We start from the raw sequence: 24701 nt of genomic DNA on the forward strand, positions 1-24701 counted from the left end.
AGTCTGGGATGGGTGTATGACCCATTAGTTAATAACTAACATGTACAATGAAGGGTGTTTAAGTTAAAGGTTTCTGAAGTGCAAATGTATTCCTTCATGTCTATTATTAATTAGCTTAGATCAGGTCTGCCAGAGAGTAACTCCTATATAGACCATGATACTACTCACAGTATTCAATTACAGAAATAGCAACAACCTAAGCTTATTCTCTGAATAATACTGATCTACAACGCGCTCTAGTGGGCTGTTTTGTGAATGTCCATGTTGAGAACCCAGCGCTGAGAACCCAGCAATGACAACCCATTGTTGGCTCAGAGGATGTGGGCCATCTCCTCTAGGAAAGGGGTCTTCATGCAGCCAGTCTGGTCAATCCACAGGGGTGCCTCATGCTACAGAGGGGTGCATAGGGGGTAGAAGGTGTAGGAGAGGTCATAGTTTAGCAGACAGCTGATGGAGGCCATGTAGACGTCTGAGAAGCGACACAGGCGGCGGCAGAAGTAGGTAGGGTTGTGACAAGTGCGGAAGATGCTGCCGAACTGGGGGTTGAACAGGTTCTTTGTTCTTAGTCTGAAAAAAGGAGACATGGATAAGAAAGGGAGATGAAAGACTAATGCAGAAAGAGCACAGCAGGGAATTAGAAGATAAGATATGGACAAAGAAAGAGCTCAGAATAATACCATTCTGAAACCTTTAGAATAACACTTCATTAATACCACTATCCCAATGGGACCCACCTGAGCTCCTCTCTCTCCTTCAGCCAATTCTGCAGAACCTCCCTAGACTGTGAATCTCGATGCATCTACAGAAGGACATAAGACGAGACAGCTATAAACCATAACAATCACACTACAGAAACACATATCAAATAATCAATTAATCAATTGTAGGGAGATTGAGAGATTTTGTTTGTGTGCATTATAATGGATGGAAGAAAAAACTTACACCAGTTTGTAAATTAAGACATTTTTTCTTCTTCATGTCTATTCGCACCTAATGCGATCACTACCCTAACCAAGGTGTTGGAGTCCTTGTATTTTCCGTGAGGAGAGTTGTACTGTACCTGCATGCGTTCCAGCAGCCAAGTGAGGGCTTGGAGCCAGGTGAGGCTCTGGGCATACTGCTTTGTGTTCACCACCTTGGTCTCCAGATCCAGCTGAGGCTCTATGGCTCCCATACACCACCCATGACTCAGCATCAGGTCCTAAAAGAGGGAGAATACCATGTAAAGGACAGTATGTACCAAGGTTTAATTAGAGAGAGAAATAATATAATAAAATATAATAGTCTCTTTTGTTCACCAAAGAGTTGGGGCCTCTTTACACTACACTACTTTAATGACACAAACTAGGTCCAGGAGAGATACTTGTGTAGTGTAAAGAAACAGATCTAGATTCAAATCCTTCCAGAGGTAGTGTGGGAGACATCTACACCACATACCCCTGAGTGGTACAGAGTAAAGACAGGCGCTCCCACACCACATGTCCATGCAAGAATTACCTTAATACCAGTAAGCATTTTTACTAATTTAGCCAAATTGAAAATGAAAGGCTTTTAAAATATCCACACATTTGTGAATAATTGCTTTAATCAAGTGTGCAACACTATGTGCAATATGGTTTAGATGAGAAGCTCCTGTATAGTTTGAATTACTATCCTTATTTTGTTTGTCTATATTCTATGGTATTTACGGTATGCTAATAGCTGCACTCATGAAGCGGGAATGTGGCTTTGGCCACACCACATCCAAGGCTAGTGTAAACAGAAAAGTTGCAAATCTGATGTTGAAGAGAAATAGATCTCACCAGGGGCGGTGTGTTCATTAGGGCGATATGGGCGACGCACTGCCAAACGGGAAAAGGAAGGGATTTTTTTTCTAATCAATTATATCACGGCAACAGTAGTTTTCAGTGTTCTAATCTAGAAGTCTGATCTGCCACTAAATGTCCAATCAGGCTAAAGTCGTGCTTCAAATGGCCCCGCCCCTTTTGGGGCGATTTCAGTCAGGTTGAAAATCGCCCAGGAGTCTCTCATAGACTATCATGTAAAATATTATTTTTTTCAAATATCAGAGCTTTCAATACAATCTCTATGGGTTCCGGGAGGGCTTGCACTTACGCGCTTTCGTCATACGTAACATAAGTAACCATGAACATAACTAAGAAAAGAGCGGGTAGCAGCGTCAATCAATTCACGTACAACTGTCAAGATGGCTAGCTTTGCGAGGCAAAGATGAAACTGAGGGCTCCACCAACCCTGGTATTTTTCTTGGACTTGTCAACTTTGTGGCACAATTAGATGAGGTGTTTGATGACCATCTTAAAAATGCTAAAGTTTTCAAGGGCACATCAAAGACCATTCAAAACGAGCTACTGGAGTGTATGCTAGCGGTCATGAGGGAACATATTGTGGAGGAGGTGAAGTCGGCGAACTTCGTAGCTATCCAAGCTGACGAGACCACGGACGTTTCTACACAGACACAGCTGGTGCTTGTGCTGAGGTACATAGATAGCAACCACAAAGTGCAGGAGCGCTTTTTTGAGTTCCTTCCCATCTCGGAATCAACCTCAGTCTCAATCGCCAGTGTGCTTTTGGAGAGACTGAACGGTCTTTTTGCCGACGACGAGAAAGTCAAACTCATTGCGCAAGCTTACGATGGAGCCAGTGTGATGAGGTGAGAGAAGGCTGGTGTGCAGCAAAAGGTGGGTGAGCATTTCAATAATGCCCATTACGTGCATTGCTATGCGCATCAGCTGAATTTGATCATGCAGCAAGCTAGAACAGTTTCAGTACAAGTAATGTAGCCTCTCTCTCTCTTTGTCCCTCCCTGTCTGTCTCTTTAACACACACACGCCCAAATCAGTTCACAGTTGATGTTGTTTAAAATAGTTATTTTTCATTTTTTTTAAAGTAAATAAAATAAAAAATCTGTTCATGTTCATTTTTACAAATCTATACAATTGGCCAGAATATGGTTGTTCATATTTACAAATCTATACAATTGGCCAGAATATGGTTGTTCATTTTTACAAAGCCATACAGATAGCTGTGTTTACCTTTTCTAGAAATTATTTTCAAATTCTGTTTTCAGGCAAAATGTCTATCACTGTTCATTTTCACAAATCTATACAAGAGGGCAGAATATGGAAGTCTATAAAAATTTATTATTACCAATAACTTGCATCAATGTTTTCAGTAGCCTCTATCAAAAGCTCCTGCTTGCTTGTTGTGAATTATGCTCAGGTGCACATATTTCCAATTCAACCATGAGGCCTTTTTGAAGCAAGTAATGTGTATATCAGTATTGACTTATATGCTGCCCCTGTCTTCATGTTGTTGCTGGACATATATATTTTTTAATGTGTGTAGGTCACCTAAATCATCAGAAAAATTGCCCCCCCTGAGAATTTTTTCAGGAGCCGCCACTGGATCTCACTAAACAAATTGTACTAATGTACATCCACCCTTAGCTTCTGTCTTGGGTTTCACCTCTCAGCAGGCAGTATGAACATACATTTCATAATTGTTATAATTGGGTTCAAATGACTTCAAGGTGTGTAGTACATTGGTTCCTAGCTTACCATTATCATAATCAATAAAATCAAGTTTATTGGTCGCATAAACAGATTTGCAGGTGCAGCGAAATGCTTAGATTTCTAGCTCCAACAGTGCAGTAATATCTAGCAATACAATAACAATACACACATAATCAAAAAAGTAAAATAAAAAATATCAGAACAAGCCATATCAGAACAAGCAATATCAGAACAAGCCATATCAGAACAAGCAATATCAGAACAAGCCATATCAGAACAAGCAATATCAGAACAAGCCATATCAGAACAAGCAATATCAGAACAAGCCATATCAGAACAAGCAATATCAGAACAAGCCATATCAGCACAAGCCATATCAGAACACGCCATATCAGAACAAGCCATGTCAGCACAAGCCATATCAGAACACGCCATATCAGAACAAGCCATATCAGAACAAGCCATATCAGAACAAGCCATATCAGAACAAGCCATATCAGAACAAGCAATATCAGCACGAGCAATGTCAGTCCAGAATATAAAATATGGCAGTATGGTCAATACATGAATTGAAAATGTTTGTACAGCATTAATTATATAGGATAATCCATGACTAGAATACAGTATATACAGTACATTCGGAAAGTATTCAGACCCCTTGACTTTTTACACATTTTGTTACGTTACAGCCTTATTCTAAAATGGATTAAATCAATTGTTTTCCTCATCAATCTACACACAATACCCCATAATGACAAAGTGAAAACAGGTTTTTAGAATTTTTGGTAAATGTACCATAAAATGTCTGCAGCATTGAAGGTCCCCAAGAACACAGTGGCCTCCATCATTCTTAAATGGAAGAAGTTTGGAACCACCAAGACTCTTCCTAGAGCTGGCCGCCCAGCTAAACTGAGCAATCGGGGGAGAAGGGCCTTGGTCAAGGAGGTGACCAAGAACTCGATGGTCACTGACAGAGCTCCAGAGTTCCTCTGTGGAGATGTGAGAACCTTCCAGAAGGACAACCATCTCTGCAGCACTCCACCAATCAGGCCTTTGTGCTAGAGTGGCCAGACGGAAGCCACTCCTCAGTAAAAGGCACATGAAAACCCGCTTGGAGTTTGCCAAAAGGCACCTAAAGGACTCTCAGACCATGAGAAACAAGATTCTCTGGTCTGATGAAACCAAGATTGAACTCTTTGGCCTGAATGCCAAGCATTTAGTCTGGAGGAAACCTGGCACCATCCCTACGGTGAAGCATGGTGCTGGCAGCATCATGCTGTGGGGATGTTTTTCAGCAGCAGGGACTGGGAGACTAGTCAGGATCGAGGGAAAGATGAACGGAGCAAAGTACAGAGAGATCCTTGATGAAAACCTGCTCCAGAGTGCTCAGGACCTCAGAATGGGGCGAAGGTTCACCTTCCAACAGGACAACAACCCTAAGCACACAGCCAGGACAATGCAGGAGTGGCTTCGGGACAAGTCTCTGAATGTCCTTGAGTGGCCCAACCAGAGCCTGGACTTGAACCCGATCGAACATCTCTGGGGAAACCTGAAAATAGCTGTGCAGAGTCGCTCCCCATCCAACCTGACAGAGCTTGAGAGGATCTGCAGAGAAGAATGGGAGAAACTCCCAAAATACAGGTGAGCCAAGCTTGTAGCGTCACACTCAAGAAGATTCGAGGCTGTAATCGCTGACAAAGGTGCTTCAAGAAAGTACTGAGTAAAGGGTCTGAATAGTTATGTAAATGTCTTCTTTCAGTTTATTTTTGTTTTTTTTGCAAGACATTCTAAGAACCTGTTTTTGCTTTGTCATTATGGGGTATTGGGTGTAGATTGATGAGGTGTCAAGGTTTTCTAAGCCAGAACCCAGAAGCAGACCAGGACAAGGTGAGTTGAACGAAGGTGAGTATTTATTAACAGATTCAAAAAAAGATGCAGAATAATCCAGGAGACGGAGCGGGCGGCGGAGATGAGTTGGTGGAGGTGAAGTGGCAGATCCAATGATGGCACGGCAGCCGCCGACAACCAGGCAGGGGTTGGGTGAAGGTTCCGGGAGAATGACTGTAGACAGAAAAAAACGGAGGTAAGTACACGGCAAGCCAACAAGGTGCAAAACAACAAAACTAACGCTAGTAACTCAGAGGCTGATACATTTACATTACATTTACATTTTAGTCATTTAGCAGACGCTCTTATCCAGAGCGACTTACAGGAGCAATTAGGGTTAAGTGCCTTGCTCAAGGGCACATTAACGTCATTTAGCAGACGCTCTTAGCCAGAGCGACTCACAAATTGGTGCGTTCACCCTATAGCCAGTGGGATAACCACTTTACAATTTGGGGGGGGGGGGGGGGGGTTAGAAGGAATACTTTATCCTATCCCAGGTATTCCTTAAAGAGGTGGGGTTTCAAATGTCTCCGGAAGGTGGTGAGTGACTCCGCTGTCCTGGCGTCGTGAGGGAGCTTGTTCCACCATTGGGGTGCCAGAGCAGCGAACAGTTTTGACTGGGCTGAGCGGGAGCTATGCTTCCGCAGAGGAAGGGGAGCCAGCAGGCCAGAGGTGGATGAACGCAATGCCCTCGTTTGGGTGTAGGGACTGATCAGAGCCTGAAGGTACAGAGGTGCCGTTCCCCTCACTGCTCCATAGGCAAGCACCATGGTCTTGTAGCGGATGCGAGCTTCAACTGGAAGCCAGTGGAGTGTGCGGAGGAGGGGGGTGACGTGAGAGAACTTGGGAAGGTTGAACACCAGACGGGCTGCGGCATTCTGGATGAGTTGTAGGGGTTTAATGGCACAGGCAGGGAGGCCAGCCAACAGCGAGTTGCAGTAGTCCAGACAGGAGATGACAAGTGCCTGGATTAGGACCTGTGCCGCTTCCTGTGTAAGGCAGGGTCGTACTCTCCGAATGTTGTAGAGCATGAACCTGCAGGAGCGGGTCACCGCCTTGATGTTGGCGGAGAACGACAGGGTGTTGTCCAGGGTCACGCCTAGGCTCTTCGCACTCTGGGAGGAGGACACAGCGGAGTTGTCAACCGTGATGGCGAGATCATGGAACGGGCAGTCCTTCCCCGGGAGGAAGAGCAGCTCCGTCTTGCCAGGGTTCAGCTTGAGGTGGTGATCCGTCATCCATACTGATATGTCTGCCAGACATGCAGAGATGCGATTCGCCACCTGGTTATCAGAAGGGGGAAAGGAGAAGATTAGTTGTGTATCGTCAGCGTAGCAATGATAGGAAAGGCCATGTGAGGATATGACAGAGCCAAGTGACTTGGTGTATAGGGAGAAAAGGAGAGGGCCTAGAACTGAGCCCTGGGGGACACCAGTGGTGAGAGCACGTGGTGCGGAGACAGCTTCTCGCCACGCCACTTGGTAGGAGCGACCGGTCAGGTAGGACGCAATCCAGGAGTGAGCCGCGCCGGAGATGCCCAGCTCGGAAAGGGTGGAGAGGAGGATCTGATGGTTCACAGTATCAAAGGCAGCAGACAGGTCTAGAAGGACAAGAGCAGAGGAGAGAGAGTTAGCTTTAGCAGTGCGGAGAGTCTCCGTGACACAGAGAAGAGCAGTCTCAGTTGAATGACCAGTCCTGAAACCTGATTGGTTTGGATCAAGAAGGTCATTCTGAGAGAGATAGCAAGAGAGTTGGCTAAAGACGGCACGCTCAATAGTTTTGGAAAGAAAAGAAAGAAGGGATACTGGTCTGTAGTTGTTGACATCAGTGGGGTCGAGTGTTGGTTTTTTGAGAAGGGGAGCAACTCTCGCTCTCTTGAAGACGGAAGGGACATGGCCAGCGGTCAAGGATGAGTTGATCAGCGAGGTGAGGTAGGGGAGAAGGTCACCGGAGATGGTCTGGAGAAGGGAGGAGGGGATGGGGTCAAGCGGGCAGGTTGTTGGGCGGCCTGCAGTCACAAGTCGCAGGATTTTATCTGGAGAGAGAGGGGAGAAAGAAGTCAAAGCATAGGGTAGGGCAGTGTGAGCAGGACCAGCAGTGTCATTAGACTTAACAAACGAGGATCGGATGTCGTCAACCTTCTTTTCAAAGTGGTTGACGAAGTCATCCACAGAGAGAGAGGAGGGGGGGGGGGGGGGAGGATTCAGGAGGGAGGAAAATGTGGCAAAGAGCTTCCTAGGGTTAGAGGCAGATGCTTGGAATTTAGAGTGGTAGAAGGTGGCCTTAGCAGCAGAAACAGATGAAGAAAATGTAGAGAGGAGGGAGTGAAAAGATGCCAGGTCGGCAGGGAGTTTAGTTTTCTTCCATTTCCGCTCCGCTGCCCGGAGCTCTGTTCTGTGAGCTCGCAATGAGTCATCAAGCCACGGAGCTGGAGGGGAGGACCGAGCCGGCCGGGAGGATAGGGGACACAGAGAGTCAAAGGATGCAGAAAGGGAGGAGAGGAGGGTTGAGGAGGCAGAATCAGGAGATTGGAGGGAGAAGGATTGAGCAGAGGGAAGAGATGATAGGATGGAAGAGGAGAGAGTAGTGGGAGAGAGAGAGCGAAGGTTGCGGCGGCGCATTACCATCTGTGTAGGGGCAGAGTGAGTAGTGTGGGAGGAGAGTGAGAGAGAAAAGGAAACAAAGTAGTGGTCGGAGACATGGAGGGGAGTTGCAGTGAGATTAGTAGAGGAGCAGCATCTAGTGAAGATGAGGTCAAGCGTATTGCCTGCCTTGTGAGTAGGGGGGGACGGTGAGAGGGTGAGGTCAAAAGAGGAGAGGAGTGGAAAGAAGGAGGCAGAGAGAAATGAGTCAAATGTGGACATAGGGAGGTTGAAATCCCCCAAAACTGTGAGGGGTGAGCCATCCTCAGGGAAGGAACTTATCAAGGCGTCAAGCTCATTGATGAACTCTCCAAGGGAACCTGGAGGGCGATAGATGACAAGGATATTAAGCTTAAATGGGCTAGTGACTGTGACAGCATGGAATTCAAATGAGGAGATAGACAGATGGGTTAGGGGAAAAATTGAGAATGTCCACTTGGGAGAGATGAGGATTCCTGTACCACCACCCCTCTGACCAGATGCTCTCGGGGTATGCGAGAACACATGGTCAGACGAGGAGAGAGCAGTAGGAGTAGCAGTGTTTTCAGTGGTGATCCATGTTTCCGTCAGCGCCAGGAAGTCGAGGGACTGGAGGTTGGCATAGGCTGGGATGAAGTCAGCTTTGTTGGCAGCAGAACGGCAGTTCCAGAGGCTGCCTGCGACCTGGAACTTCACGTGGGTGGTGCGTGCAGGGACCACCAGGTTAGAGAGGCAGCAGCCACGCGGTGTGGTGCGTTTGTGTAGCCTGTGCAGAGAGGAGAGAACAGGGATAGGCAGAGGCATAGTTGACAGGCTGTAGCAAATGGCTACAAAAATGCAGAGGAGATCGGAATGAAATGAGCTAAGCATCTGGGAGCGGAGAGAGCAGGGCCTCCCTCACCACAAACTTCTACCTCAGAAACTAAAATTGTTTCACTGAACCACCCGAACAAAAACTCTCCCAACTTCCGCCTTTAGAAATCAGAGTTGTTGTGAACCACAGCGGTTCAATGTTTAAAGGAATAGACTCAACCCACTTTATTCAGCTAGCCAACTATGACACCATAGCTAACTAGCAAGCTAGCATCCAATAACAATAACACACCGTTTAGCACCAACACTTGGTCACAACAAACCACCAATAGTGTGATAACACACTAAACAGATCATTCGTGTCTGTGTCAAGTTCCTTTCATGACGCAGCAATGATTAGACGTTGGCTAGCTAGGACAAGTATATTGTAGTTAGCTACTACAGTACAGCTAGCTGGTCGTGTTGGGTAGCTAGCAATGGCCACTGTGTTGACTTTGTTTGAAGAACGGCTAGCTAGCTAGCTTCGTGCTACAGCCGGCACGGCCGAGGACACTGCCAAGACACAGTAACTACCCAGAACAACCCACGATGCCTAGCTATGACGCCGTAGCTAACTTGCAAGCTAGCATCCAATAACACACAATTTAGCATCAATACTTGGTTACAACAAACTGCCAAGAGTGTGTTAGCACACTAAACAGATAATTCAAGTCCGTGTCTAGTTCCTTTCATAACGCATAACGCAGCAAAAAATTAAACGTTGGCTAGCACTACATTAACATTGGAAACAGCTCTCTAGCGTTGCTAATCGTTACCAGTAGCTACCCGCTAGCTAGCTAGCCTCGTGCTTCGATACTAACCTACAATTACCTACGGAAACCTACAATAACAACAATACTAACCTATAATAAATACAATACCTAACTACAGCTAACTACCTACCTACGATCTAATACATGGTTAAGCAAAAAATTAAACGTTGGCTAGGACTACATTAACATTGGAAACAGCTCTCCAGCGTTGCTAATCGTTACCAGTAGCTACCCGCTAGCTAGCTAGCCTCGTGCTTCGATACTAACCTACAATTACCTACGGAAACCTACAATAACAACAATACTAGCCTATAATAAATACAATACCTAACTACAGCTAACTACCTACCTACGATCTAATACATGGTTAAGCAAAAAATTAAACGTTGGCTAGGACTACATTAACATTGGAAACAGCTCTCCAGCGTTGCTAATCGTTACCAGTAGCTACCCGCTAGCTAGCTAGCCTCGTGCTTCGATACTAACCTACAATTACCTACGGAAACCTACAATAACAACAATACTAACCTATAATAAATACAATACCTAACTACAACTAACTACCTACCTACGATCTAATACATGGTTAAGCTTTACTCAACACCATATGAGAAGCTTACCTCCTGCTTACCTCCAGCTAGAGAAAAACGCTGACAAACATACTGTTCATGGCTAACGATCCGGCAGGGAATGGATGTCAGGTCAGAGCTTATGAAGGGATGATGATCAGGACCAGGTGTGCCGAAGCTGATGAGAAGCAGGTGCGGGTAATCGAGAGATCACGCGCCTAGCAACGTCGCCCGGCAACCGGACAGGGTGCGTTCAGGAACCTTCAGGAAACAGGAGATTAAGAGCAGAAAAACGGAAACACAGGCAGGAACAGACTCAGGACGCCGGGTTCATGACAGTACCCCCCCCTCCGATGAACGCCACCGGGCGGACTACCCGGAGCGCCAGGATGGAGGCGGTAGAAGTCACGAAGGAGGTCAGCATCAAGGATCTGACGCCGAGGAATCCAACTCCTCTCCTCAGGACCATACCCCTCCCAGTCCACGAGATACTGGAAACCCCGGCCCCGCCGTCTGGAATCCATGATGCGGCGCACCGTGTAGACAGGACCTCCTCCGATCATCCGAGGAGGAGGAGGAGGGGACGGAGGGGGCAACAGAGGGCTGAGGAGAACAGGCTTGAGGCAGGAGACATGGAAGGTGGGATGGACTCTGAGCGTACTCGGCAACTTGAGTCGAACCACAACAGGATTAATCACTCTCTCCACCACAAACGGACCAATGAACCTCGGCGACAGTTTCCTTGACTCAGTCCGCAGAGGAAGGTCCCGTGTAGCCAACCAGACCCTATCGCCGATGGCATAAGCGGGGGCTGGACTATGGCGACGATTCGCCTGGAGCTGATACCGGTCAGAAACTCTATGGAGGGCCTTTCTGGCCCAATGCCAGGTCCGGTGGCAACGACGAATGTGGGCCTGGACAGAGGGAACCGAGAGATCCTTCTCCTGAGAAGGAAACAAGGGGGGTTGGTAGCCGTATAGGCACTGGAAGGGAGACATCCCAGTGGCAGAAGTAGGGAGAGTATTGTGGGCATACTCAACCCAAGGCAACTGAGAGATCCAAGAGGTGGGGTTGGAGGAAACAAGGCAGCGCAGCGTGGATTCCATCTTCTGGTTGGCTCTCTCCGCCTGTCCATTAGATTGGGGGGGAAATCCAGATGTGAGACTGACTGTAGCTCCAATGGCCAAACAGAAGGATTTCCAGACAGCAGAGGTGAACTGAGGGCCACGGTCGGAAACTATGTCACTGGGCAATCCGTGGACCCTGAAAACCTCCCTAACCAGGATCTTGGACGTCTCAGAGGCAGAGGGAAGCTTGGAGATGGGCACAAAGTGGGCGAACTTGCTGAATCTGTCCACAATAGTCAGAATGACCGTGTTCCCCTCAACCCAGTGACAAAGTCCAGGGCCAGATGCGACCATGGTCGCCGGGGGATAGGTAGGGGGTGAAGAAGTCCAGAGCTGGGCCGATTGGCACTCTTGTTCTGCGCACAAACTGGACAGGCAGCAACAAACCTCCGAGTATCTTCTCCCATGGCAGGCCACCAAAATCGTCTGCGTAGAAGCGCCATCGTCCGAGCCACGCCAGGGTGACAAGCCATCTTGCTGGCGTGGGACCATTGGAGGACAGCCGAACGGACCGACTCGGGCACAAACAACCGACCGGGTGGACCGTTACCGGGGCCGGGCTGCGTCCGAAGGGCCGCCATAACCTCCTCCTCAATCCTCCACATAACGGCTCCCACGACAAGGTTCCGGGGAAGAATCGTCTCAGTCTTGGCCCCACTCTCCTCCGTCTTGGAGAACATCCGGGACAAGGCGTCCGCCTTGCCGTTCTTAGACCCCGGACGGAACGTCAAGGAAAAATTAAAGCGTCCAAAAAACAACGACCACCTGGCCTGACGGGAGTTGAGACGTTTAGCCGATTGCACGTAAGCACGATTATTGTGGTCAGTCCAGACAACAAACGGTTGCTCCGCCCCCTCCAACCAGTGGCGCCACTCCTCCAAGGCAAGTTTCACCGCGAGAAGCTCCCGGTTACCCACATCATAGTTCCTCTCCGCAGACGAAAGACGACGAGAGTAGTAGGCGCAGGGATGGAGTTTACGTCAGTGGAGCATCGCTGAGACAGGATGGCGCCAACCCCCACATCAGACGCATCCACTTCAACGACAAACTGACGGGCAGTGTCAGGTTGAGAGAGAATCGGAGCGTTGGTGAATCGCCTCTTCAAATCCAGAAATGCTCGGTCCGCCTCAGGATTCCAACTGAAGGTTCTGGTACTAGAAGTCAGGGCAGTTAAAGGAGCGGCCACACGGCTGTAATCACGGATAAATCTCCGATAGAAATTCGCAAACCCCAGAAACCTCTGGAGCTGCAATCTCGTACCGGGCTGGGCCCAATCCAGAACCGCCCTAACCTTCTCTTGGTCCATCCTAATCTCTCCCCTGGAGATGATGTACCCGAGGAAGGATGTAGTGTGGGCGTGAAATTCACACTTCTCGGCCTTCACAACCAGGCGATTCTCCAGCAATCGCTGCAGAACCTGCTTGACATGCTGGACGTGGCTGGGAGGCTCCTTAGAGAAGATAAGAATGTCATCCAGGTAAACGAACACAAAAAGACTGATCATATCTCTCAGGACATCATTCACCATACTCTGGAACACTGCTGGAGCATTGGTCAGTCCAAACGGCATCACCTGATACTCGAAATGACCCATCGGTGTATTGAAACCAGTCAACCACTCGTCCCCCTCTCTGATCCGGACCAGATGATACGCATTGCGTAGGTCCAGCTTGGTGAACACAGTAGCACCCTGTAAGGAGTCAAAAGCAGAGCTCATCAAGGGCAGGGGATACTTGTTCTTGACCGTGATATCATTCAACCCCCGATAATCAATACAAGGTCGAAGAGAGCCATCCTTCTTACTCACAAAGAAGAATGCTGCCCCCAGGGGTGATGACGAGGGACGAATGAGACCAGCAGCTAGGGACTCTTTTATGTAGGTCTCCAAAGCTTCACGTTCAGGTCGGGAGATGCTGTATAACCGTCCCTTGGGATAGGCAGCTCCAGGGAACAGGTTTATGGCACAATCATATGGTCGGTGGGGAGGGAGTAACAGAGCCCTCTGCTTACTGAACACTTCCCCCAACTCGTGATATGTTTCGGGAACCAGGGACAAATCTGGGGGGTTAGCCTCAATGACCTGACTGGGAACAGAATTGGAACAGGCAGTCTTGAGGAAGTTAGCATGACAATCAATGCTCCAAATAGTTACCTTGCCAGTCACCCAATCGAACAAGGGATTGGGTTCTTTCAGCCAGGGGTATCCAAGGACCAGAGGAACATGGGGAGAAGGCAGAATGAAGAATGAGATAACCTCAGAATGATTCCCTGACAACAGCATCCTAACCGGTTCAGTCCTCATCGTGATACGTGCCAGACTACTGCCGTTCAGAGTGGTAGCTTCAATGGCTTCCGGTAATCGCTCCTTGGAAAGCCCCAGCTGTTCCACCACGTCGGCATCAATAAAGCTGCCATCGGCACCTGAATCGACGAAAGCGTTAATCGCTAAACTCTGATTCCTGTTCATGAGGGTAGCCGGGAAAACGGGGTCTGACAGGGGTATTGAGAGGTTGAAACTGGCTCGCTAAAAGTCCTCCCAAACTTAGCGAGCCGGGCAGTTTGACGGCGCTGGGAACAAGTGGAGATGTAATGTCCCGAACTACCACAGTAGAGGCAGCGGTTGGTCTCACGTCTATGTTGGCGCTTCTCCTTGGTTAACCCGTGCCGCCCCACTTGCATGGGTTCAGAATCTGGAGGCAGGACCTCTCCACTAATCCCGTGTGGTGGACAATGATCGACACGTTCTGGTCCACCTCCTGACCCGACTGGGAACCGAGAAGCTGATTAATTGGACGGGCCCCATTGCTTCTCCCTCCTTCTCTCTCGAACTCTGTTATCCACCCGAATAGACAAAGCTACCAATCTGTCCAGGTCACTAGGCTCCGGATAGGAGATCAGCTCATCCTTGAGTTGCTCCGACAACCCCTGATAAAAGGCCGCTTGCAGTGACTCTTCATTCCACCCACTCTCCACAGCCAATGTCCTGAATTCGATTACGAAGTCGGCAACGCTGCGAGCTCCTTGGCGAAGAGAAAACAGGCACTTAGCTGCGTCCTTACCTCGGACTGGATGGTCAAACAGCTTCCTCATCTCTGCCGTGAACTCCTGGTATGACGCCATGCAGGTGTCCTGTCGTTCCCATACGGCTGAAGCCCACTCCAGGGCTCTACCACGCAGCAATTCAATAACAAAGGCTATCCTAGCCTTGTCTGTGGCGTACGAGTGGGGCTGTAGATCGAACACTAATCCACACTGCATAAGAAAGGAACGGCATCTTCCCAAATCCCCTTCATACTTATCAGGCGTCGGAACCTTGGGCTCACGGAAGGGCACAGCTCCAGAAGCGGCAGGCGAAAGGGGTGAAACCGGTGGTGGATTCTCCACCGGCAAACTGAGTTGAGCCTGGATCTTCGTCAGACTGGTCGAAAAGTTCAGAACCGACAACGCTATCTCCTGTAGCGCCGTGCTGTGTTGTCCCAACATCCTTTCCTGATGGGTAATGGCATGGCGAACAGAGTCCAGGTCCGCTGGGTTCATCTCTGGCCGGATCGTTCTGTCACGGTTTTCTAAGCCAGAACCCAGAAGCAGACCAGGACAAGGTGATTTGAAACGAAGGTGAGTATTTATTAACAGATTCAAAAAAAAATGCAGAATAATCCAGGAGACGGAGCGGGCGGCGGAGATGAGTTGATGGAGGTGAAGTGGCAGATCCAATGATGGCACGGCAGCCGCCGACAACCAGGCAGTGGTTGGGTGAAGGTTCTGGGAGAATGACTGTAGACAGAAAAAAACGGAGGTAAGTACACGGCAAGCCAACAAGGTGCAAAACAACAAAACTGTCAGGTCAGAGCTTATGAAGGGATGATGATCAGGACCAGGTATGCCGAAGCTGATGAGAAGCAGGTGCGGGTAATCGAGAGATCACCCGCCTAGCAACGTCGCCCGGCAACCGGACAGGGTGCGTTCAGGAACCTTCAGGAAACAGGAGATTCAGAGCAGAAAAACGGCAACACAGGCAGGAACAGACTCAGGACGCCGGGTTCATGACATGAGGGGGGAAAAAACGATTTAATCCATTTTAGAATAAGGCTGTAATGTAACAAAATGTAGAAAAAGTAAAGGGGTCTGAATACTTTCCGAATGCACTGTACATACACAGTAACAGTATGTAAACATTGTTAAAGTGACCAGTGTTCCATGTCTCTATATACAGTACCGGTCAAAAGATTTTCACCAGCAGGTTCAGATGTCTGTCCACCTAGAGAGAGGTTGCTAGGGATTCAGACGTGTGGACTATGGAACAATAGCTGTTCTCATTCCACACTGGGGTGAAAGGGTTTAGGTTACAGTTTGTCCCGTTCAGATTCACTTTGTCTGCCAGAAGAAAGAAGAGATCTAGCTCTGTCTCTATCCTACCTTGTCAATTAGACTGGGTCGGAGTAGAGAGCGGGATATTCAAAACCTGAGTATAAGCATGTTGAATTGATCATTTTCTATAGGTACATACTGTAGCTGAATTTAAGTATATTTATGTGCACTTACTGTTTGTGCTCCCTAAAGGCAAAATCCCCACAGTCCAATGAACCGGGCAGAGGGTTTAGAAAACCAGCAAGAGGGAGCGATAGAACATTACACAGGGTGAGAAATGGCGTGGGAAACAGGCATTGTGCTGAGACACTCACTGAGACATCTTTGAAGAGGTGCTCATGTAACAGTGTTGCCCCTACCTGGGCTCGAACCAGGGACCCTCTGCACACATCGACAACAGTCACCCTCGAAGCACCGTTACCCGTCGCTCCACAAAAGCTGCGGCCCTTGCAGAGCAAGGGAAACAACTACTTCTAGGTCTCAGAGCGAGTGACGTCACCGATTGAAATGCTACTAGCGCGCACCGCTAACTAGCTAGCGATTTCACACCAGTTACACTCACCCCCCTTTTGACCTCCTCCTTTTCCGCAGCAACCAGTGATCCGGGTCACGGCACCAATGTAACAGTGTTGCTTCCGTCCCTCTCCTCGCCCCTACCTGGGCTCGAACCAGGGACCCTCTGCACACATCGACAACAGTCACCCTCGAAGCACCGTTACCCGTTGCTCCACAAAAGCCGCGGCCCTTGCAGAGCAAGAGAAACAACTACTTCTAGGTCTCAGAGCGAGTGAAGTCACCGATTGAAATGCTACTAGCGCGCACCGCTAACTAGCTAGCCATTTCACACCGGTTACACTCAGGATCGTACTCGATGTCGTTGGAGATGAAAAAATAATTGGCCACAGCCAGGAGGGTCATCTCTGGGATGGAGAAGACGTCCATGAACTGCTTCACTTTGAGGTCCTATGGACAATTACAAGTCAACTACTTACTGTATGCTTATAAACATACTTATAAACACTCAGAATTGTATGGTTATAAACACACTCGTCAACACATTACTATGGCTCTAAAATTGGGTGTGATTAGCAAGAAATAAAGTTACAAAATGGACATCAAATACTTATTTCTAAACATTATATTACCACCCAGTGCTTCTAGCTCTAATGAGGCACCATGTTTGGAAGCACTTTCTTTCCAAGGAGGAAAAAATGGAACCAGTGCCCACAGTGAGCAAGGCCTGTACACAGAGCTAATCCCTGATTTATGAAGACAGGAAGCCCAGTGATGGAAGATTAGGAGGCAGGGGAGGCATGTTGTGCTTCCTCCACAGGGAGGCATTCAATAGACGTAGAAGAATGTGAACCTGAGTGAAAACATCAAAGCCCCATATCTTACAAACTGAACCTCCCTGCCGGAACAAAGTGCTCTACCCACTCACTTTGCAAGTTACAGGCAAGTCTATGGTCCAAATGTTGTCTCCCCTTCTAAAATTGTGATTTGTCCAAAGCACCGGAACTAACGTTGCTCATTATCTCATGCATCCCGTTGTGTCATGACAGATCTACGGTACCATTTATGTTATTTTTATTTTTATAACCTTTATTTTATCAGGGAGTCATACTGAGATTTTACAAATTAGCCCTGAATTACATAAATAACAGAAAATACACACATCAAAATCTAAATACAAAATGCAAGCAGAAAAAAAAACACAGTCATAAGAAACAAACACATTCATCAGTAAAATGGTCAATCAGCTTTCTGAATTGGCCTAGAGGCTTAGAATAGAAAGGGTGTCTCCATTCAAGTCAATGATGTCTTAAATGGTGGACTGGCAGCAATTTTGAGTGTACCCATGCCTAGGTTTAAGATAACAAAGGTTAAGACAACAACATTTTAATATCACATAACTCTTTGCAACAATGGGACCAGCTATGCTAGTTAGCAACAGCGCTTGCAGTTAGCAACGGCACTGGTGCCGAATTGTGACGACGTTGTCTTAACCTATATATTTTCAACCTAGACCCATGCCAAGAAGTAAAAGCAGGACGTGTACCATTCAATCTGTCATGGGATTTGTTGAGTCAACTCAACTGACATTACAAAAAATACATTACATTACATGAGCCATATCAGTTAGGATAATTTGAATGAACATTCTACATTAACATGGCAATCCAGCATCAGTTGATAGAACATTCCAAAATACCCTGGAAATGATTGCATCACAATAACAGGCAGCCATTGCGAGTGTACCCATGAGTTTACCAGTCAAATTGCCAGGGTTAGAGCTTCCAAGCCTGTTATATTCATTATATTTATATGTTTAGTACACTGACTGACCCATACATTGCAGAGTGTTATTCACCTACCAATAAACAGAACTCACCGATACACAGTCTGCAGCTGAATGTAATGGAAAGCATCTATCTTCATCAGGAGGCCCTGGGGGAGGACAAAACATACAGCATTGTAAACCCACGGTACCTTGAGATTTGATGTTTAGAAGAAGGGCAGAGCGATGTATTAGAGGGGCGTAATTGCTGTATGATGCTTACCTTTTGAATATCATAGTGAAGATCCTGTGCAGCGAAGTTGGAGATGTAGTAATATTGGCGGATACCTTCAGGATACTGTCAAACAAGAGCAGAAAATGATCCGATTACAAGGGTCCACAATGTGGAATTTTCAGGAGCACTGAATATACAGTATGTGTTAGTGTATTGGCAGGTTAATTAGAGCACACAAACCTTGTAGTGCTCGATGAGGAAGTCTCTGGCAGTGTTGTAGATCATAGTGTTGAGGGCGTTGGAGTAGAGGGTCAGGGTGTAGTCATAGTCATAGTCAAACCCATAGATGTCCACCTCTGCCAGGCTGACCTCATTGTTTGCATAGATAGTGGAGGAGTTGAGCAGGTTACACACACCTGGTGGGATCAGGTCTGGGGAGAGACAGCTGAGAGACATAATATAGAGACAACATAGTAGACTGATACTGTGTTTAGGATATTTCAATCAGCATCAGAGATGACATAACCAATGTTCCTCCTGGGCCTCCCGAGTGGTGCAGTGGTCTAAGGCACTGCATCGCAGTGCTTGAGGCGTCACAACAGCCCCGGGTTCGATCCCAGGCTGTGTCACAGCCAACCGTGACTGGGAGACCCATGAGGTGGCACACAATTGGCCCAGCGTCGTATGGGTTAGGGGAGGGTTTGGCCAGCCGGGTTTCCTTGTCCCATCGAGCTCTAGCGACTCCTTGTGGTGGTGTTTCCTCCGACACATTGGTTGGCTTCCAGGTTAAGCGAGCAGTGTGTCAAGAAGCAGTGTGGCTAGGCAGGGTCTCGACCTTCGCCTCTCCCGAGTCCGTACAGGAGTTGCAGCAATGGGACAAGACTGTTACTACCAATTGAATATCACGAAAAAGGGGTAAAAGTACACATAAAATAAAAAAACGATGTTCCTTCTAAACTGCGAGTGGACTGCTGAGCAGCTCCCTGGGACTGCAGCGCAGAAAAAATATCAGCCCAGGGAGGGAAGCACCAGATTGAACTTCACTCAACTATTTACAGTTTTCCCCCTTAGTTAACAGTTTCAACGTTTCCCTTTACTGTGGCAATTGTTGTTGAATCAACGCAATATTAGCCACTTTCAATGCAGAGTAGGATTCTATTGCACACGACAGCCCTAGAGTATGGTGCGGCATAACCAATCAGAGCTGCAGTAGGCCTATTTAAGTGATAATGCCCGAAAAGACTGTGTTTGGAGGATATATTGGCATGGGTGTTGTTAGCTGCAAACCGTGCCAATATATCCTCCAAACACCGGCTTCGAGGGCATTATCACTTTTATACAAGCAGCCTTATCACTTTTATACAACGGGTTACCAACATATTCAAATAATGATTGACATATTTTCATTAAAAACGTTATTTTGGTTAATTTATTCATACTATTTCATCCTTCCACAAGATAGTCTCGACACAAATCTAGGGTTGCTACCCAAGCCAGCTGGTCGTTCGTTCTATCGGTTCGGTTGCCAGAGACTCGACCCAGTCGTTCAGTCTTGTTAAGTTGCGTCAATTCAAATCTGGTATTGGGAACAAAAGAGGTCAATACACGTCTTCTAAAATAGACTAGTATTTTAATTAATGCAAAACCTTCAATGGTAAATATGATGTTCGTATATACGGGTCCACTGAAATACCACGCAGGGCAGACAGAGAACTGATCCATTGTTCTAAGTTCTTCTCCAAATACTCTGACAGAGATAGTTCCCGCTCCCTGCTGGCCAATCAGAGTAGAGACTTAGCGTGGTTTAGACTTACTCAGCCTATCGTTGGCGCACAGGCTGGTCCCAGCCCCTTGGCGCTTCACTGTTGCCAGGTGTTTAGTTGTTTTGCAACTTCAGACATAGTCTGTTCCTCTCCACTGTAGCAGAACACATGTCCTTGAGCGCGATTTAACAAAGAGGCAGTGTTCGTGTATGTGAGACACAAGTTCTTATCTCCCCCTACTCCCTAACAGCTCCTCACATGAATCAGTTTGTTATGTTAAACAGTCTATATCAGTACAGCACAAACATATTATGTTTAATCATTCATGCATTCCTTCTAAGCTAGGCATCACATCCAGTTATAAGAAAATAGATCTCCACAATCCCCCTTTTCACACCCACTGGGTGTGAACCCAAAACAAGAAAACCCAAAATAAGAAATTTCAGGGAAATTCAGGAATCCCCCTATTGACACTCTCTAGGGTGTCACTCATTAAAATACAATACAAACAAGAAGAATCACACTTTTATTAATAGGCAATAATGATAATAAAAAGGCCTTCAGTCCTTCCATCTACACCCAAATTGTACTAGGTTGGCTACCAGCCACCCAGGAACTTCAAACCTTCACATAAGGAAAGACAAATATTCACAATGGTTAACTTGATTAATAAAGCATAAAACACAAAGATTAATACATTTTGGCCCCCTTTAGACACCCTCTAGGGTGTCACTCCACCACCTCACCAATAGCAAACCAAGGGTCATCCTTTGTCAACCCCATCTCAGTGTCTGCATCCCCTTCTTGAGCCCCTAGGAGGGGCATCATACCAGCCATATGCACGACATCTGTAACAGACTTTCTCAGACAAGGAATTACACAGGCAGTACAGCACATTAATATTAGAAACACAACTACTGGGGTCAGAAATCCAGTAACCACCATAACAGAGTACCCACCAAACCAATCACCCAACCAGGAGAACAGTCCGTTTCCCTCCATTCCAGCCATGCTCTTCATTTCAGCCGACAGTCCATCCAAACCAACCAGGGCCCCAGAGACACTCCCGTCAGGACCGGCACCGTTAGGGATAAACGTACAACAATGGCTTACCATTCTATAGACACCACCCCTTTCTGCCTGATCTAGAGCCAACCTCTTTTTACTAAGTCATAAGAGTGAGATGGCGGATAATTGTTCAAAAGATCCCTTCTGTTGCATCCCTAGTCCAGCCAATAAATCGTTGTTGGTCGTAATAGATATAAATAATCCAATTCACAATTCTGTTTATTGTCACCCACCAAAAGAACGTGGTAGTAAACCCTTCCCCTAATTGTTTCATAGCTCGGTATCCATCCGATACCCCCCTTGGTATCCCAATCGCATCCATCTAAATAGGGCTATTCTCCTTCTTGTTAAAACTCCTCCTACATCTGTTTAATCCTTGGTTCCTGGTGACTAATTCTAACTAGCTGAATCAGTAGAACCAGGGCGCATGTATCTAGCCACCCCTTTGGAATTCTCTGCCTTACACTGCCCTTACTGGCACACGCCCACCACACATCGGTTACAGGGGCTGTAAGGTTTAGAATTCTCTCCTGTGCTTCAGAACTTAAGTCTCCAATTGATAATTGGTGATGTCTTTGTTTCTCTTTACCCCACATCTGGATGTTCAGTCCCACCCGGTCTCATATCCCCATCCCCAAATGTATTTAAACACTTGAGTCTAGGAACAATCCGCCGTGGGGGCCGAACACGAATATAATAGGATTTTATAATCCCAATTTGCTTATTGACATGTACCCCACCCATTGGCTACGTCCCTAACCCTTATTTTGAATCTGACAGTCTGCCCTTCTCTGACTCCTATTTTGTAGGCCACTCGTCCTTGACGGTCAGTATGTCGGGTCGCTTCTCTTCTCTTTTACTTCTTAACGATGGTAAGGGCATAGCATAATTGGTGGTGGATCTTGACATATCAAGACCATTGCCGAGAGTATGATGCAACTCAAGTTATCCATATTCCCAAAAACCGCCAACCCTCTCCTGTCCTCAGTCTTTCTGCTTGGTACTACCCCATACTCACACCTCTATAAACACCCCACAGTGATGAAAGGTCGGGGTAGGGGATCTTCGTTAACAGAATTTACCCCCAGACCCTATTGGTTCCAGTTCTTCTCTTTAACTCTGTGTGTGTTCAACGATGTTGGCATGTGGGCCTACCTTTTTGCAGTGGGTAACGTTGACCCAAGTGGCTCTCTCAGCTATTCTAATGGCAAAGGCAGTGACCAATATAACCTGATAGGGCCCTTCCCAACAGGCCTGCTTCCAGTTTTTCTTCTTTAGGGACTGGATGCTCACCAATCACCTGGTTAGATAGAGTGGGTCACCTTCTCCTTTAGTTCACCTGTGGGGCAAAAAACCTCTGACATACGGGTGTGGTTAATAAATTATCTTCACACATGTTCAGCTCTCAATTTTTTTTTTTAAGTATTTTGTCCTCTCCTTCGTATATATTTATTATTTTATCCTACCATCTCCTTATCATCTCCTACCATCCCCCTTTTGACACATGTTTTGCTCATGTGTCAATATTACCACCTACCTAAACAATCACTTAGTTAATATTGGTAATTTATCATCCAATTGCCATCCCTTATTTATTTTTGAGACTGTCCCTTGCTTCTTTATTGCTCCTATCTTCCTGATCTCATTACTAAATAAATGATCTAGGTAATAGCTGTTTCGCATTAGATTGTGCCTTCCTCTGATTACTGCAGCTCATTGCATTAATTTAGTTTCAAATACCAACTTGTTGTTTATTAAAGCATACTAAAAATGAAATTTAAATGACAACATTTGATAATACCTCAATTTACTTCTATCCCGTAAAAGTAATCTAAGATTAGTACAATTGACTAGCAACAGGTATCTGTCACGGATTCTGCAGAGGCTGCTCCTCCTCCTTGCTCGGGCAGGCTTCGGCGTTCGTCGTCCCCGGAGTACTAGCTACTGCCGATCGATGTTTCGGTGTTTGTCTTGTTTTGTCTTGAGTAGTACACCTGTTGTCTATTATGTTTGATTGTTTAGCCTATAATTTCCCTTGTCTCACGTTTGGCATTTGTGTGTTATTGTTGTATGTCATGTCGATGTTCGGCCTTGCTATTTTGCCATATTACGCATATGGTGTTTTTCCCTCCAGTTGTGGAGACGTTTGTTTTGTGCTTTACATTGAGTAAAGTAGTCAACCTGATTCTCTGTGTCCTGCGTCTGACTTCTCTCGCCGCGTACACATCACCATTCTGACAGAATAACGCACCACCATGGAGTCAGTAGGATCAGCGGTACCGACGGGGTCATTGGAGGAGCGCGTAAGCAGCCAAGACGCCATGATCCAAAGACTCGGCACCGCCATGCAGGATGTAATGGACACTTTGAGCCGATGGGAAAGAGGAGGTTTGCCCACACCTCCTCCAACAATACCACCACCATCGGCCAGACCCATCGTTCCATCTCCGGAGTCCAGTGGGATTCGGCTCTCGCTCCCGAGGGCATATGATGGCACCGCGGCCGGGGGTCAGGGTTTCCAGCTCCAAGTAGAACTCTACCTGGCAACCATTCACCCGGCGCCCTCGGGATACGAGAGCGTTTCCGCCCTCATCTCCTGTCTGTCCGGCAAGGCATTGGAGTGGGCCAATGCCGAATGGAGGGGAATAGACGCCGCCACCGTCAGTTATGCAGAGTTCTCCCGCCGCTTCAGGGCGGTTTTCGATCATCCCCCAGAGGGGAAAGCGGCGGGGGAGCATCTGTTCCACCTCAGACAGGGGAAGAGGAGCGCGCAGGAATTCGCACTGGATTTCCGGACTCTGGCGGCCAATGCGGGATGGAATGAGAGGGCCCTCATCGACCACTATAGGTGCAGCCTACGGGAGGACGTTCGCTGAGAGTTTGCCTGCAGGGACACCAACTTAAGCTTCGATCAGTTGGTGGACATGTCGAGCCGTCTGGATACCCTGCTGGTTACCTGCGGACGTCCGGAGCTGGGGCCGTCCATTCCATCCCCCAGCACCTCCGAGCCGAGCCCTATGGAGCTTGGGGGTGCTGGTGCTAGAGAGAGGAGGAGAGAGACCCGGAGAGAGGCCGTCCCCTGCACCAACTGTGGCCGTAGAGGACACACTGCGGTTCGGTGCTGGGGAGGGTCTCCTAGGGATCGAGGCAGCAGGTCACGCACTGATGAGTCATTCCAGGTGAGTAAGCACCCAACTCACCCAGAGCTCTCTGTTGTCCACTTGTGTATGCAAGTTGAGTTTCCCCAGGTTTCATCTCACTCCCAGCATAAGGCGCTAGTCGATTCAGGCGCAGCTGGAAATTGTATTGATCGTAGTTTCTGTTATAAGTTAGGGATTCCCCTCATACCAGTAGATGTGCCCTTCCCTATCCATGCCCTAGACAGCCGCCCTTTGGGGTCAGGATTGATTAGGGAGGTCATGGCGCCACTTAAGATGAAGACGCAGGGGGGTCATGAGGAAGTTATACAGTTGTATCTGATCGACTCTCCTGCGTTTCCCGTGGTGTTGGGGCTTCCTTGGTTAATATCTCATGACCCCAACATTTCGTGGAAACAGAGGGCTCTCAGGGAGTGGTCTGATCAGTGTGTCGGGCGGTGTATAGGTGTTTCCGTAGGGGCGACAACGG

The 24701-nt window shown here is 47.4% G+C and overlaps 1 pseudogene across 1 annotated transcript in view; it reads right to left on the reverse strand.

The window, feature by feature from the left end:
• Positions 1-311: 311 nt before the first annotated feature.
• The window catches only part of LOC311148112 (5'-nucleotidase domain-containing protein 2-like), a 44736-nt pseudogene continuing 20346 nt past the window's right edge, over positions 312-24701 (reverse strand). Inside the window, exons 3-11 of the transcript in view lie at positions 18484-18674; positions 18292-18366; positions 18123-18178; positions 16793-16799; positions 16578-16693; positions 15779-15791; positions 1061-1201; positions 735-799; positions 312-567 (exon numbers count right to left, since the gene is read on the reverse strand). The product of the transcript in view is annotated as a 5'-nucleotidase domain-containing protein 2-like (transcript). The remainder of the gene's footprint in view (positions 568-734; positions 800-1060; positions 1202-15778; positions 15792-16577; positions 16694-16792; positions 16800-18122; positions 18179-18291; positions 18367-18483; positions 18675-24701) is intronic.

The sequence above is a fragment of the Coregonus lavaretus genome (genome assembly GCF_964263955.1).
Source record: "Coregonus lavaretus genome assembly, chromosome: 20".
NCBI lineage: Eukaryota > Metazoa > Chordata > Actinopteri > Salmoniformes > Salmonidae > Coregonus > Coregonus lavaretus.